At 42.5% G+C, this 7210-nt stretch overlaps 1 pseudogene; it reads left to right on the top strand.

Annotated features, from left to right (window-relative positions):
• Positions 1 to 5052: 5052 nt before the first annotated feature.
• LOC110288806 lies at positions 5053 to 5993 on the top strand (annotated as a pseudogene).
• Positions 5994 to 7210: the final 1217 nt, after the last annotated feature.

Genomic DNA, 7210 nt, shown 5'->3' with positions numbered 1-7210 from the left:
AGTGAGTTCCAGGACAGCCAGGGCTATACAGAGAAACCCTGTCTCGAAAAACCAAAAAAAAAAAAAGAAGCATTAAATGTTGCACTGTCATGCATTCATATATAAGAATTGGCAGCCAAACTTGGTAATGTGAAAGTGATGCTTCTGGTATTGATTTTTAAAGAGAATGGATTGTTTAAAATTGGGTTTTGCTTTCTGAAAGTTATGGTTATGTTCTAATATTGCAAAACAAAGAAAACTTAAAAATTTCTGTTAAACTTCCAGTGTTCCATTGGCTGCAGTTTGATCACAAGCTTAAGATTTTTAACTCACCCATATATTATTAATTAGGATGATTACATAAGTAATCTTCTTATGAGAGTGCTAATGCAGCTTATTGTGGCCTTACAAAGCAAAGACAGACAGATATATTTATCTTTGTGAAGAAATTGGACCCTCATACAATCAGTTTGGTTGCTGTCTTGCAGGGGACCAGAGTACAAGCAATGCTTTCACAGCACTAAGGTTATGAGGAATGTTTTAAGTATAAATCATCTTTGGAAAGACTGTCTAAAAATTAGAGGGATAGACAGACAGTCAAATTGTTCCCCTGGAATCTGTCCTCACTGCAGAAGGTATAATCTTTGGGCCAGGACTCAGGCAGTAGGCTCTGTTTGAGAAATATTTACATCTGAGTTAATGCAAAGCTCAGAGCAGCCTCAGCTAGGATTGTGTGGGTTTCCTTTGCTTTGCAAACCCTGCCTAGGGAAGTTTTTGAGACCTCTTCTCTCCTCGCCTTTAGAGAACTATTTTAAAGCCAAAACAACATTATTACAGATCTATCCAGGTGATGTTCAAAATAAATTTAAACTTAAGATTTATGAAAGGTCAATGAGGCTGTGAAACTTCTAAAGGCATTACAATCTGGCCTGCCTACTCCATATAGAATTATTATGGATTTGGTAGGTTGTTTTTTTCCTTTGCATCCTGATAATTGTAAAGGGTTTGCTTCTAGTGTACTTGTGATTGTTGTAAAGTTTTGCCCCTATGAATGGCTAACAGCCTTATATTATGTAAAATATAATTTTTTTTTGTCTCTGCTTCAATACAAGAAGCTAGGACTTTGAATCTTTCAGTGTATGTTGTTTCTTATATGGAAAGCATTTTATTAGCTAATGCCTCTGAAGGTAAATTTACCACAAATCTTTGGGGCAATGGCCTATTCACAGACAGGCTGGTCTCCAGTCGAGCTGAGGTGTGGAACCTCGGGACCCAGTGGTGATAATTCACCTACATGGGATGGTAGGCATTCCTTCATGTCTCCTAGATCTCAAGGCTCTTGTCAAGTTACTGCCCCCACAGCCCCCAGAGCCCCCAGAGCCCCCACAGCCCCCACAGCCCCCACAGGAGAAGCTGTGACTAGTAGTCATGTAGATAATGTCCCAAGCTGACCTTCAGGTTAGACTCCTTCCAGTAACCTAGCAACAGTAAGATAACAGCCCACCATAAGAGGGGCTGTTTGGCCCCTCCTCTCACTTTCCCCTCACTCTCCTCATCCTCTCCTCTCACTTTCTTACTCTCTCTCATCTCTCTCTCTCTCTCTCTAACCTCTTACTCTAGCCTTTCTTCTCTCTCTCTCTCTCTCTCTCTCTCTCTCTCTCTCTCTCTCTCTCTCTCTCCTTTTCTCCTTTTTCTCCTCTTGGTCATGGCTTTCTTCTCTCTCTTTCCATTTTCTCTCTTTCCCCCTGAGTTTCTACAATAAAGCTCTAAAACTATAGACTGTCTCTGTTCATCAAGGCCTGCTGTGCTTAGACTATGGAATAGGCTTTCTTCTAATGAGCCGTGTCTAATCTCCCATCGGAAGGCCTTCCTGTGCTCCAGTCAAGGCCCAGACTAAGGACTCTCCTGTGTGGGAACCTCTCTCCCTCTGCCCTCTCTCCCATAACCCTTGGGCTGAGGGTGTCGCCCCAGGGCCCCTGGTATTGAGGGCTACCCCTTGTCCACCCCCTGTTGAGTGGGGTTAATGGCTTAGATGCCTAACCAGGGCTGAGTGGAAAGCTTCTGGCAGCCCTCCTGCATCTGCCTGCCCAGAGCACAGGAGGAACTCTGGCAGGATATGGGCTTTTTCCCTCCCCCCTCTACCCCTCCCCCCCTTATTTGCCCACACAAACCTTTTAACATCCTGTTATGAAGCTGTTGTGGTGTTACTAAAGAATTGTAAGATAAAATCATGAAGGTATTTTAGAAAAAAAAAAAGTCTTAAAAACCTGATGAGACGTCTATTCCTTGTTCCAAACAGCAATAAAATTGGTTATTGCAGAAAACTGATATTTGGTCTATTGCATAGTAAACTTTTTAGGTAAAATTGATTATCATTATCCAAAAGATAAGTTGTTAAAAATTGCTTCTATGCATACTTTGGTATTTCCTGTAAATGTATGCATGCATCCCATAAAGAATACATCTACAATATTTAAAAACAGCCCTTCTATGGGAGAGAAGTATATTTGATTGGATCACATGTTTATTCTTTTGAGTTTCCTCCTGCCTCAGCACAGATAATTGAATTGCGTGCTGTAGCTAGGATTTCGAAACTTTAAAAAAAAAAATCAAGGTTTAATTTGTATACGGATAGCCAATATATATATATATCAGGGCTTACAATTGCTTGAAATTGTTCCCATTTTAGATACTGCTAATTGTCAAATTTGCAATTGTTTATGCATATACAACTCAAGTTAAGAGAAAGTATTATTCCTTTAAAGAATTGTCTTTGAACATTTAAGAACTCATCCTGTATTGTCTGGACAAGACCCCTTAAGGCAATGCCACCCCAAATTTTTATCCCAGACAGATTACAGGCCTTATACAAGAGCAATTGGCCATATTCATTCTTACATAATCAAAATAGTAATGGCTTGAGATAATAATTTGGTATTTTTAGAGAATGTGCATGTCAAATTGTAAAGACTTGTGCTCAAGGTCTTTAATTTCTACCTGTTCCACATAATGGTGTTAATTCTTGAGGACTTATACTTAATCAATTATTGCAAATGGATACTCATATTTCTGATTTTAGAAAAATAAAATATGCACATGTGACCATTTATACCTTTTCAGGCTTTCTAGTTGCAACTGCTCTGACAAGAGAAGCAACTAAAAATATAGTTGGTCATTGCCTATGTTAATTTTTTTTTATGCTTGGTGTTCCAAATCAGATTAAAGCAGATATTGGAACTGGATATTACAGTCAAACATTTGAGATGTTTTGTCAATAATTTAATGTTACCCATGTTACTGAGATTTTTATAATTCTCAAGGACAAGGTATTGTGAAGCTTTAAAACAATATCTTCATAAGAAACAAAAAAGGAGAGAATTATATCCCTGTGTACATTATTTAAATCACGCTTTTTATTTTTAAAATTTTAAAATTAGGATGCCAAAGAACTCTTTCCTGAGTGTCTATAGCATCCTACAATTAGGCTTTACTCAGGCATAGTTGAGATGGAAGGATCCACTTATTGGCATATGGCATGATCTTGATCAGGTATTTAATAGGAGGAAGAAGGCATGTTTGTGTTTTTTTTTCCAAAGAATGCTGCAGGAACATGCTAGCTGCCAGAGTGATTGGTGTGACATAATGACACAAAAGAATAATGCTGACCTGTGAGCTTGCTGAGAGCCCTGACAATGTGACAGGAAAGCTGTATTGGGTGTGTGATCTTGACCCACCTTTGCTTGCCTATGTCCCAGATTAGACAAGCTAAGTTGCCTTGCTTTTAAACCTGTGGGACAGAGAACATAGAGACTGTGGAAACTGACTTAGAAAAATTAATAAAAAGGAGAAGTCATAATGACTCTTCTTTTCCTTTAATGTGACCAGTTATTCTGATTCAATCATGGACTGGTCTAAAAATAAATCCAATGTTGAAGATTCCAATTATGAAGATAGCTAAAAATCTTTATGAGCCAATTTACCTGGTTCTTAACACTATTTCCTGAGAAGTAGCAGTTTTTCTGTTGATTCTCAAAGCCACCTCCCCAACACCTGGAGGACAGACTTGGATCTGATCATTACTATTTTGCAACTGAGTGCCTGGGAAATTCCCACAGACAACCTTAATCTTGTTGCTGTCAACTTTTGACTTTGTATTTCAAGCAGGTTGGTTACCTACATACAGGCTTGCCTTCAGCAAAGCTCAAATGGCAGTTATTCATTGCTATGAAGAGATTCATTGAGTGCATAGTGTGGCTTTGGTCTGAATGGGAAAACGGTTTGCAATGAGGGCCAGCAGCCAAAGACTGGCCACTTGTCTATGGATTTTTTCAACCTAAGACAGAGGCATGTGCCAAGAGGCCATGTTTGTTCATAGTAAATACTAAAAGTTTGTGTTTGTGCAAACAAGCTGCATGTGTGCTCTGAGACTGGTCAGAAAGAGTCCAATTAGATTTAGTCCTAAGACAGGTGCGGTCGCCAGCCACCACAATTCCCAGGCAGGACCGTGGAGCATAAGTAAATTTTATGCACCAGTCCAGCTAAATTTTAATAAATAAAAATGGAGGAACTGTGCCCTCTCCTCAGCCTTGAGCAGGCTAGCTCAGACATTGTTTGCCACAGTTGCTAGCTCACCTATGATGGAGTCCTCTGACCTAAGCAAAGTCTTTTGTCTGGCACATCTGCAGCTTCATGCAAGAAACTACCTGCTGAGCAGTTGAGCTTATTTTTCTGACAGATCCTGACAAAGTGGCCAGGAGATCCTGGCATAGTGGGGGATGTGTTTCCCCCTTTATAAGCTCAGACTCATAAGTAAACATTGCGCCTTGATCACAGAACTTTGTCTTGGCTCATTATTTCTCTCACTGCCATTCCTATCCTATCTTTCCTTTCAGGAACCCAGTAACCCGTGGCTGCTGGTGGCTACAAGCTCCTACAACTTTTTTTGTTTGTTTACTTTTTCAAGACAGGGTTTCTCTGTATAGCTCTGACTGTCCTGGAACCCACTTTGTAGACCAGGCTGGCCTTGAACTCAGAAATCCACCTGCCTCTGCCTCCCGAGTGCTGGGATTAAAGGTGTGCATCACCAAGCCCAGCTCTCCTACAACTTGAATCCTCTGCTGGCCTTGTATGCACTGCACCAGCCACCCATTCCCTATCCCAAGGCAGCCTACTTCAACAATTTGGCAGAGTATGAGAGCTTCCTGAAGGGCAGATGCAGGGAGCACAGTTGGGCTTAGGGCATGGAGGAGCTGGCCTGAGTGCGAACCATCACCATAACGTCCTTGGGAGCCGGGATCTGGTCCAGGGCCTGTCACTGAACCTCACCCAGCACCTGCGCCAGCTCATCGGGGCAAAACACCAGGGCACGGGGCACAGCAAGAAGGCAATGTACTCAAACGGAAGTCCTTGTATGAAGGTAGTCCTTTGGGTGAACTGAACCGTTGCATCCGAGAGGGAGTGAAGGTGAATGTTCACATCCACACTTTCAAGGGACTTCAATGGGTCTGAACTGGCTTCCTTGTTGCATTCAACAAGTTCTGGAACATGGTCCTCACAGATGTGGATGAGACCTACCATAAACCTGTATTAGGCCAAGCATATGAATGGGATTATTCGCTGACTCTTACTAGGCTATTTGATCGGCTGAAACTCAAAAGATTCCTCTAAAAATGAAGCGGATTCCAAATCTGCAGTTAAGGACTCCACTCTGTCTGGAAGGTGGCTTTGATATGGGGATGAGGAGACACTGACCTGGGCTCACACATGTGCTCCCACTCTGTCCCTTCTTCCCTGCAGACATCTGCAAGGGAGGAGTCTGAGTTGTCAGGGAGGACTATAGGACAGAAGAGTCCAGTGTGGGAAGTACCTTCTCCAGAACTACCGCCCAGGTGCAGTCCTGTAAGAAAAAGCGAAAGCCCAAGGTGGATTACCAGCAGGCATTCACTCGACACATAAGTCAGATTTTCATTCGAGAAGAGAGAGCAGTTCAGCCCCACTTGACCTTTGGGTTTTAGAAATAAAGTGCATGAACTGTTCCTATGCTATATCCTAGTATCCCAAACAGTGTAAGTCGAAGGGATTCCCACTGTTCCTACCCATGCAGAGCACAGAGCTGGCTCACCCTCTGGAAAGAAAGGTCAGCAGTACTAACCAGGCAAAAGCCATTCATAGGACATGCTCTGATGGGCTGTCACTGTCTGCTCCAGAGTCTCAAGTGTAAGCACTTCACTTTGACTTAGGGTAACAGTACAAGTGGAATCCACTCTGTGGAAACCTCAGAAATGTTTAAGAAGGAATAATTTTATTTCTAAAAGCTAGTGCTCTGAGCACTTTGAGTTTGATCTCATGATGATCATGTTTGAGTGGAATAAATTGCCCAAGATCCTGCACCCATATCTTGGCACTGATCTTTGATCATCCTTTCTTGATCAAGAAATGAAATTTTGGTCTGTTCCAATCCAATCCTGTGGGACCTGAGACTGCATTAGTTAGGGAAGCAGAAAACCCGGCCTGCTCAGGGGAACAAGTCCCTTCCGGTCAGGCCAACACCAGGGTAGCTAGGGCACAGAGTCTGCTGACACCCGCCAGCTACCCACAAGACCTGCCACAGGAACTTAAGACCTCAGGTGAGTGCAAAGCAGCGTCTGCTCCAATCCAATCACACGGGACCTGAGACTGCATTAATTAGGGAAGCAGAAAACCTGGCCTGATCAGGGACACAAGTCCCTTCTGGTCCACGCCAGCACAGGGGTACTTTGGGCGTAGAGTCTGCGGACACTCGTTAGGTATACACAAGACCCTCCACGGGATCTTAAGACCTCTGTGAGTGGATCACAACTTCTGCCAGGAAGCATGTTTGAACACCAGATATCTAGGTACCTTCCCTGCAAGAGGAGAGCCTACCTGCAGAGAGTACTCTGAGCACTGAAACTCAGGAGAGAGCTAGCCTCCCAGGTCTGCTGATAGAGGCTAACATAAAAACCTGAGGAACAAGATCTAACCAGAGACAACTACAACAACTAACTCCAGAGATTACCAGATGGCAAAAGGCAAACGTAAGAATCTTACTAACAGAAACTAAGACCACTCACCATCATCAGAATGCAACATTCCCACCCCTCCCAGTTCTGGACACCTCAACACACCCGAAAAACTAGACCCAGATTTAAAAGCATATCTCATGATGATGGTAAGGACATCAAGAAGGACTTTAATAACTCACTTAAAGAAA

Source organism: Mus caroli, unplaced genomic scaffold (genome assembly GCF_900094665.2).
Source record: "Mus caroli unplaced genomic scaffold, CAROLI_EIJ_v1.1 scaffold_23390_1, whole genome shotgun sequence".
Taxonomy (NCBI): Eukaryota; Metazoa; Chordata; class Mammalia; order Rodentia; family Muridae; genus Mus; species Mus caroli.
Note: the sequence above shows the minus strand (reverse complement) of the source record. Positions and strands in the feature narration are given on the sequence as shown.